This window comes from Electrophorus electricus, chromosome 11 (genome assembly GCF_041902795.1).
Source record: "Electrophorus electricus isolate QZ-2024a chromosome 11, ASM4190279v1, whole genome shotgun sequence".
Taxonomy (NCBI): domain Eukaryota; kingdom Metazoa; phylum Chordata; class Actinopteri; order Gymnotiformes; family Gymnotidae; genus Electrophorus; species Electrophorus electricus.
In genome coordinates this window covers 17,711,655-17,721,823 of record NC_137507.1, presented here as the reverse complement: position 1 = coordinate 17,721,823, position 10,169 = coordinate 17,711,655, and the positions used below count along the sequence as shown (strand labels likewise).

General features: G+C 42.6%; 1 long non-coding RNA gene across 1 annotated transcript; it reads right to left on the bottom strand.

Annotated features, from left to right (window-relative positions):
- Window positions 1–362: 362 nt before the first annotated feature.
- LOC113569655 (uncharacterized) lies at window positions 363–5,905 on the bottom strand. The gene is made up of 4 exons (XR_003409821.3): window positions 5,716–5,905; window positions 3,579–3,702; window positions 2,832–2,956; window positions 363–999 (listed from the first exon to the last, which is right to left on the bottom strand). It is a non-coding gene; the product is annotated as an uncharacterized LOC113569655 (long non-coding RNA).
- Window positions 5,906–10,169: the final 4,264 nt, after the last annotated feature.

The following is a 10,169-nucleotide window of genomic DNA, read 5'->3' as shown; positions in this document are numbered from 1 at the left end:
AGTCAAAGACTACAGTGTAAAGCCTACAAGAAGAACCCTTCAGAGGAACCATGGTTCAGAAGGGGAACCCCATCCTCCTCTCATCAACACAGCATGGCAAAGTAATATCAATTACACTGGGTTCTGGCCTACAGTATTGGGGGGGGGGGGGGGGGGTGTTGCATTTTTGCAATACGTTATAGCCAAGAATAGAGAGATAAATCACTAATGAAATATTCAATTCAACTTTGTTGTCATTATACCAGTGCAAGGCTATGCAGTATAACGAAACACAGTTGTGCTATTCTCCCACTGGAGAATATTGTATAAGACAATAAAACAAGACAACAGTCATACACAAAAACAGTAGGTGTGTTAGAGTATGTGCAGAGGTAGGCTTAAAGTGCAGACTATAATACCAATAAATATGTAGAGATGGGTGACTGTAGCTTTTTACACTCGACTTTTAAAGTCGGAGTGTACAGTACGAGGAGGTAGCCAGGTCAGGTCAGGTGATGTAATGGCTAATGTAATCACAGATGTTATATTAAATAATGCATATGATAACGATATGGTAATGCACAACGCATATGATAATCACTGACCATGTTCAAGGTTGCATCTTAACTGTTCATTTAACAAGTAAAGAACAATGTGCTCTTATATTGTATTGTATAATATATTATATTATATTGTTCTTATACAAGAATAGACAAAGAAGCCAAGTGAGAATGATTATTAGGCAGAAGTGTTCAGCTTCATCAGCGAGAACAACTGAGTTCTAGTTTGAATCTGAACAAGAAACATCTAAACACACTCCAGCAGGACTTCTCAGGGAGGTGGTGATGAGTTATTCACTAAAGTCTCCATGACGCCCCGTAACAGTTGTCAGTCTCATCAGGAGGGTCAGCGGCACATGCGGATGAGCATATCGGGCACAGCTGGAGGGTCAGTGGCGCATGCTGGCGGCCGAATGGTGGCCACGCTGGTCCAGCGGACGGAGTCTCCTTCAGGGTCAGGCTTGCAGCAGTGCCAGGACAGACAGGAGGAGAAGTTACAGCTAGTTAGCTCTGTTTGGAAACGCACTGGACAGATGCACGTGAGCAGCAGAGTGCAGCAGAGACTGCGACAGACAGCTAGAACAGACGACCTCAAATGGGAGACACTGAAGGCTGCACAGGTGCAAAAGGGCTTCCTGAGACATCAGCTCCCCTCTGCTCCAGCATCAAGCAACCTGTGTGAACGCACAACTGACTGCAATGCCTGTAGGTTATCAAGGTTTAGCACCAAGTTTTTAGAACCAAGAACAAAAATGTCTGTTTTGTTAGGCTTTATTAGGAAGAAGTTATCTGACACCCATATTTTTAGGTTTTACTGCATATTTAACTGAGCCTGAAGTGCTTCCACAAAGCTTCTGTATTTGACCATAAACTGCTTGCTGCCTGGTTCAACATAGTGGCCCAGAGAGTCATATTATTTTAAGCATTTTCAAACAGTATTTACAAAGCAAACAAACATTTTTGCAATGTCGTTGTGTTTTCGCCTAATGTATTTCTGCTCTTGACTTTTAGTTGTTGTTTTTTTTTCATAAATGCTATGATTTGACTCTTCGGGCCACCGTAGTTATAGAACCTTTAGGACATTGTAATATTGATGATACAGTGGCATCCAATGAAGATGGCTATTATTGCTGGTTAATTGGTCTGCGGTGTCTTCCCGAAATGATAACTGCTTTAACTCTTGAAATGATTCGTGACCAAACTGATGTTCTAACAACGATTTATTTTGACTTTGAAGCCCATATGAAGTCAAAATTTAAAATAGTCTGTTAGTCTAAATCCAGCCCACATTATAGTGACAGCATCATCAAGCATTATCTCAGCTCAAAGGTCAAGGTTTTTGGCCCCAAGGTAGTCTGACCATTAGCATCATTAGCATCAATCAGTACTGAATAAAGAATCATTCTCAGCTCTTCATGCCAATACCATAATATCAGTTCATAGCTGCAGAATCCTTGATAGAGGACCCAGGATTTAGTCAATAAGGCTACAGTCAAGCTCTCTCTCTCTCTCTCTCTCTCTCTCTCTCTCTCTCTCTCTCGCTTTCTCTCTAATGGGACGCGTTATCTAAACATCCCCAGAGTACAAGACTCAATTAAACGTGCTCCGTTTTTGTTGTGTTTCTTTCAACCAAGCGAGAGGCTGGAGCACCGGGGTCTTGCATCAGTGAGTAGGTAATACCGTTCTTATCTGGAAAAAGCCACGTTTGTAAAGAAGAACAAGACAAGCAAACACCAGCTTAATGCTCCCAAAAGAGGTCTAATACACTAATACACAATGAGAAGTCCTTCATCAATTATATCATGTCATGTAAATATATCACATATATTAATCTTTATACAAACAAAGGGGCTTGGCCCGGTTAGTATGTAACCCACATGCCACACACTACATTTGAGAAATCATAAAAATATTCAAATCAGAGTCCATACTTATGCCATTCAGGCTCGTGAGGTCTGTACAGGGGTTGTATCCCAGAATGCTCGCACGCTGGCCAGCCTCCTTTAGCTTATTCTCATTTGCCCGCATTTCGTGAGCTCTAGTAGCGCACTCATCTTAACCCATTCCACATGGGCGTCTAATTAAATAAGCAACATGAATGGAGTGGCTTGAGAAGACTTACGTCATACTTAGATGATGCGCACTGGCCAGTAGTAATAATAATAATAAAAATGTGTCATGCAGTAAACTATGTTCAAGCAAATATTAAACTATTAGGAGACCTTGTCTGTCTTGACACTGTAGTAATGCAAAGAATTTAACCGCATGGTGGGAATGAATTAAAAGACAGACCTGAACTCTTCCTGCTGCAAGCAATCAGAAGTTGTGATTGCCACAGCCCAGCCATAATAAAAGGGGATGCGTTAGGCTTCCTCCCAGCCCGACAGCTGTCATATACCAGGTAAACGTACCGGCACCTGGAAACAGAACAGCGCTCAGGTGGGACTGTTAAGGAACCGTTGTCTTCTCCTGGTGCCAGACCTGCAGGATATATGGAACTGAACAGGCAGTTCTATGAATCACTTATATGGTTACATTTCCTGGAATTCTTTCATTTTGAGAGGAAAGGAATTAAGAAGGGAATTCTCATTTCCATCATTGATCAGGGCCTAGCAAAGGATTTCTGGACAAGGAGGAATTGAAGGAGGACTTAACAAATGCATATTCATGTATATGTGTGCAGCGGTATACATATGCATGATTAGGCGGTCATGCCCTATGAGGGCCTGTCTCGTTATATCTTCATTAGCTCTTCTCCCGATTTTACAGCGCTAGCGCAGACTTTCTGGCTTAATAATTATGTTGAAGTGACCTCATTAGCATGGTATCCCACGTTCATCCCATGTTCATTCCACGCTCATCCTCCCAGTTCTCAACACTGCAAAATTTATACCCTTCCCAGGAAATTCAGGTATGTTAAAAATGTCACAAAAAGCAGTTGTTTCATATGCTCGGAATGAATGATATCTCCATCTTATCCATTATGTGTCCCAAATATTTTACTGCCTTCGTAACCTCTTTGCAAGGTTGGTGCCTCACCAGTTATATGACGTATTCTAAGTGACTGTTGAATTTGCATTGATATGAAATGTAAATATCCCCCGAAATGCCCCGAAAGGTTTCTTTCATCTCTACAAACAGATCCAGTGCCTCCCTTTGGGTCCTGAAAAGACAGACAATACAGAGAAAACCATTCAGACCTTCGGATATACCCAAGACACTGGACAGCACCAAACATTTAGTTCTGCTCAGTCTTGGTTGTCCATTGAACCCATCAGCAGTTTCATGACCTGGCATACAGAAGAAGGTCAATCAAAGAATGCTAATGCTGCTAGCAATCAATATTCACTATTATGCAAATTACATCATGCTGATTGCTGGCTTACTAGAACACATTTATTTCAGTCTTTTTGGGATTTTGGCTGAGCTACACTGAGCAGAAATATTTGACCCTGGTCATAGCATCCCACGGTGTCTCATAAAAGGCATGATAATTATCCGAGTGAAATTAGGTGTGTTGGGAAAGGACACACACATGCCAGATGTGCAGTGCATGGGATCTAAAAAGTGCTCTAGGGTACTGGAAATACCAATTACCACAATGCACTGACCTACATAGGAGAAGACTATTTAACTAGCAAAGTGAGTCTTCGGATAAAACAGCTATACCTCTTGGTCAGCTGGAACACTGGAAGTACGCGTGGTCTAGTGATCTCTACACTTTTTACCGAATGAGCCGAAAAAGCAGGTGTTAATTAAGACGGGTTTCCCAGAGACAATGTGGATAAAGGAAGAAAGGGGGGGAGGGGTGCAAATTCAAACAAACATCAACACACATCCAGTGCAGCAATATTAAAAGCAACTAAAAGGTCACCTGAGTACTATAGGCTCACTGTACGGGGTTTACGGCCACGTACGACACATCTGAAGTTCCACTGAGCAACGGAAATGAGAGGTAGGCGGCTTAGAAGCGCGTGCATTGCGAGCACAGTGTATGTAACAGTAACATTTGCTTTTAGGTAATTAGCAAGCCATGCTTCATGAGCTCCACAGGGCTGCGTTTATCATCAGTTCGCCTTGCTACATAACTCATTGATCATTTACATTTACGGGATTTGGCAGACGCTCTTGCGTAGAGGGGCCTACATATTTATCAGTATGACAGTGTGTGCGCTCCTGTGGGAACTGAACCCTTAACCTTGGATTCGTTGCTCTACCTGCAATTTATTTAAGGATTAGATTATTAAATGAATCAAAATGTGCTATACGCACATTCTACAGTCAGGCCTCCTTTCCTCATCGCGTTTCCAAAAGTCCAAACGGCAGAGCCGTTTGATAGCATCGACCGCGTTAGCGCTTGCGTGCAGCGCAGTTGCTCTCTAAGTCTGCATGTAGAGTCAGAGAGCCACAAGGCACGAATGTATGATATCTATTATCGTAAATCTGCTTTAGTTGTAATGCAGGGCACCCCGTGATCGCGGAAGATACGGAAGCACAGCAACCTCTGCTGGACAAAGACACTTTGAAAGGCCCTTTTTTTTAATATCACAGGGCGCTCAGTAGAGCGACCAGGCTCTTCCCATTGCCAAGTCAAGCAACAAACGTTCAGCTTTGATACGTTTTCAATTTTCCACTTCCAATCCTCCGTTTACGGCATGCATAAAACATCAGGGCGCCCCACTCCTTTTCCGAAGACGTCGCATATGAAATTAGTACACGCGCAGCGAGTTTGCACAGGCATCAAATGCGCTGTAATGAATATATGCTTTGCCCACCAATAGGAGGGTGAGAGCACACATGGATGGGTCATCAGTCACAAGCTTTAGCCTTTAGTTTCTATTCATCTCCTTCTAACAATTGCTTCTCTTGATGTAATTTCCAGTGTGCGTGTGTACAGGCAGTCATACGTCCTTGTATACTGGTTAGGAAGCCCCCATAACAGCCCATAACAGAAGATGATGTGAATGGTTTAAATTTGTTTCATCACTAGCTGGTTAAGATCGATGTTGATGGCTGTCTTATTAATTATGCTAAACCTGAAACAGTTTAGATAGTTCTGGAATAGACAGACATACAGAGACCGCACACACACACACACACACTCAAACACGCACGCGCGCGCCCATGCTCACGTTTCACCTAGACGTTGTACACGGTACAAAAGGCGAAAAGGCACCTTGATGAGAGCAGGAAATGGGAAATAAGACCGGTGTGTGCCGGGACTCTCAAGCTGCAGTTATTTCTTTCTCATGACGCAACAGTGGTGGACACTCCCTGCTCCACGTGCTTCAGGACCCTCCCACCACGGGACCGGTCATCTCTTATGGAAGCCCTGCCTCATTTTACCAGCCCCCAAAACACACAGAGCAAAGAGGTTTTGGCGTTCTGGTTGTCCTTACGATACAAGTACATTCATGAGGGTTTAACCACTGTTCACAGGTTCTGATACCAACATAACATGGGCTTCGCCATTCAGCCAATGTCCTGTTAGCCGGCCCAAACCGAACAGGGAATAATATACAGTATATAAATGATTAGAAATGACAAGGTGCAGCATCTGAGACGTGTTAGAGGATTTAAACATTATGAAAATGATCAGTGTAATGGCAAAACATTGGCCAGTGAAGGTGAAACAATAATGCCTTTCACCTGGAGAGATAAAGAAAGAAAATGGGATGGATACACATGTACGGATGGATGGATGGATGATGTTTCAAAATTGTGCATGACAGCGAAAAGTGCATCAAAGATTTACCACAATGTAACTACCTGAATGCCAGAGTTCTGTAACAAAACCCAAAGATAATACATAAAACAACTGTTGGAGTGAAGATGCACAATATTGCAATATTGCTACTTTTATCTTGTCTAAGCGTCTTATGCGTTTAACAAAGAGGCACCAACACAAACTACGTGTTTCAACAAGGTCCTAGGAGGCTTGGTTGGCATTAAAGCAAATCGCATTTTGTGAATAGCTCCCTTCATTAGCACGCACACCACCCCACAATACCAACACCAAAGTTTCAATTAAGCGGAGTCTGCCGAAAGCTCTTATTTATTTATTTTTTATTTTTTGCAAGATACTAATCCGCAGGTAATGCAAGCATTATTAGACAATAAAATCAAATCCTGCAAGCATACAATATTTCCTATATTACTTCTTGGGTTCATTAATTAGCTGCATGTTAACACCAATTTTTAGTAAATGATTCCTTTATAATAGTGCTTCCAAAATATGCTATCAGAGTAGCATCTCTTTAAAATAAACATCGGACAAGCCCCTTGCCGAAGCATGTTATTTCATTCAAAGTCACGTATTGATGGCAGATAAACAGAGAAATTGTTTTAAGTCTCTATATCACAAAGGATGTTTTGCTGTTTCTGAAGACATAAGAAGAAAAACGAAGAGGAAGAAAACAGGAAACCAAAAGGCCCAATTGTTGGAGAGCTTCTGCGATGGGAGACGTTAAGTACTTTAGTTGCAAGGCCGTCTGCTACGTGGGCATAATATATTTCACAGGTGTTTGGGAGAACAGTGTTTACTGACATTTACGCATGTGCGCATTGATTTGTCCATCCAATCGTTCGTCTTCTAAACAGCGCAATCAAACTCAGCGGCCGGAGCCTGTCCCAGCAGCATGAGGCATGGCGCACGGAGGGTATGCTGTGATGTGATATTCAAATCACGTGCATGACCTATGTCACATTCAGTCAAGAAAGTTTATTTATAATGAGAACCCTTTCTGAATAATTACATCAATACTCTTAGCTGTTACAGAAAAATTAACACTATTATAAAACTTTAGAAAGTATTCAGAGACATTCGCATTTTGTAGTTTATTAACTACAAAATGCGAACATCTCTGAATACTTTCTAAAGTTTTATAATAAAAACATGTATAAAAAAATAAATAGTATGTATAAAAACATGTATAAACAAATAAATAGTATGTATAAAAACATGTATAAACAAATAAATAGTATCCATTTTTGGATACTATTTATTTGTTTATACATGTTTTTATTTATTTATGAATCTGCACACAAATATCCATAATGTCAAAGTGAAAACATACTTCTAGGAATTTTGGCAAATTTATTAGAAATGAAAAGCTTCAGCACTTATTATGCACACTTCCAGCTGTGGTATTCAGGTATTAGCCGCCTGTCAAACAAGAGCTCTGCTGGCAAACGGCCAGGCAAACTGCAGTAAAGCTGTAATTCATCTTAAAATAAGGATATGTGTTATAAGGATATGTGTTATAAGGATATGTCTTGGAATCAGTGTTTTTTTTTTTTTAAACTAACATCTTCATAGTTTTCTGTAGTTTCCTATGACCACATTTACATTAGGACCTTTGATTTTTTTTTACCCACATATTGGACGCAGGTCAGATTTAGCATAAGCACACGGTAAAAGCATGATATCCAGGTTGTTGTTGTTGTTTTTTCAGGTTGGCTACCAGCCTCCTTCGTGTGTGGTGCTGAATTTTGATCCAGTTGCGCTCTCCAGCATTCAGTCAGATCTGAAATGTTCTCTTCTAAACGGAGCTGCCGACAGAGAAAGGAGAACTGGATGGCCGTTCTTGGCTACTGAACCTGTTCTGAGGCGAAAGCTCTGCTCCTGCAGCCCTCACCTCTCAGGCTGTGACCAGAAGTCCACGCTGCAGCCACATCCTGCCGCATTTAGCTGGTCGGTGGCTGGAGCGCAGCGATCAGAGTCCATTCTGTATCACCATGATAAAGGGGCAGGCATGCAAAGCAGCGGGCGGCTGAGAGTGGTGAGGAAGCGGAGAAGGGGCGGGCACTTCCCGCAGTGAAATGTTGATGTGTGGGGATAAAAGGGTTTGGAAGAGGCTGCTGCTGAAAGCCATTGGCTGAGTCATCGGAAAAACTACGGCGGGGTGCCATGCAATCCTGCTGCTGCCAGAACCAGAGACTTCAGCATAGGTCACTGGGCTCAGCCATGCAGCCGTCTCTTCTGTTACCTTACTGAAGGGGTTGATCGTGAAGTGCTGCTAGACACCATGCCCACCATGTTGGCGTCGGCGTCAGGCCCTGATTGTTAGAGCACCGAAAACCATGTTAGCAAGTCGGCACTCTGTCTGAGCTGAGATTGAAGATGACGTCGACTGCAGCTCACCGACTTGTAACTCGAACACGGGGCTCTTCAGTTTTGCCATTATCTGAGACTTGGGTACAGAGCTGTTATCGCTGATGGGTGCTTGAAGACAAAACCAAGTTTGTTCTCCTAGAAACAGTGTGAGTTCCTCTCTTTGCCCAGCCAGTGATAGGGTGGTGATCTGCTGGGTCCAGAGGAGCATTGCAGCAGGTGTTTTCAGATGACAGCTGCTCTTCTCTGTGGAAGGGACCGTCCCAAGAAGAAATGAGATCACCAAGAACCCAGTAGTCCCTCCCAGCACTGAAGAAAAGACACAGGAGGCATCACGAGAAGCCGTGAATGCACTCTGGCAGAGGACCCACCCCGTTAAAACCAAACCCGTCCGGGTGTAGTCTCCTACACTGGTGAGTATCCATCCTGCAGTCTAATGGGGATTTTCTCTCCCCACTGCACTGCCTGATCCCCAAAGCCGGGAGAATTCTGGGCTTTCAGATCAGTGTTGGCTTTCTCCATCCCAGTGCTACCATTCATAGTGGACAATGATGCCAGTGATAATGGTATGAGAGTGAAGCTATCCCAGACAGCGACGGGGGGAGCAGTATCACCTATTACTACATTGCTTGCTGAGAGCTCCTGGCTAAGCTTCATGCCATTTCCAGGCCCACTTATACTAAGGAAGGCAACCAGTGTGAGACTGCACACTTTGCAACACACTTTTTTTTTTTTACCTAGCCAGTCAACTTAATAGATCCCAAGGGACAGTTACCAAGGATGTTATAGACACTACAAGCCTAATGTCTCACTATTTACCATACTGGGATGTCTGCAGTTTCTAAGGGGAAACAGAAGGCATCAGAACTAAAGGAATGTGCCATGAAATGTGGTCGGCAGATTATTTAAGATAGTAGACCGAGCCAGTTAATCCATACACTGTATATGCAATGAATGGCACATCACAGACAGCTCCTATCGTGAATGTTTGAAGCTATTAAGATGGCTGACATGGGAGCTACTATGTTTGGTGTGTTTACACAGTAGAGAAACATTGGTTCCAGAGCATGCGCCATAAAATCTGTTGGCAGGACAGCATCTCCACCCAAACCCCAGTCACACGCCCCACCCTCTCTCTTAATTTTGTTATGTTGGAGGAAGCACAACCTAACAACAAAAGAATTATTCATTAGTGATCGACGATCATCCAGAATCAGTAAATGTGCACTGTCATTTCCAACAACTGCGTTCATTTCTTCATTTCATAGTTTGTTTGCTAACATTAGGGAAGTTAATGCATCACCACTTAGCTAGCTTCCTTAGCAAACTGAGCCCAAGATATAGCTTTACTTCAAAATTGTCCACAGTCAACGTTGTTAACAGTCAAAGCTATAAAAAAGTCAAGTAAAGCTTAATATAGTTGATGTATAATCAGCTGCTTGTGCATTCATGTCTGTCAATATTAGCTGTCAATCAACATAGCCAATCACTGTCAATCAGCTCATAGTCACACCCCT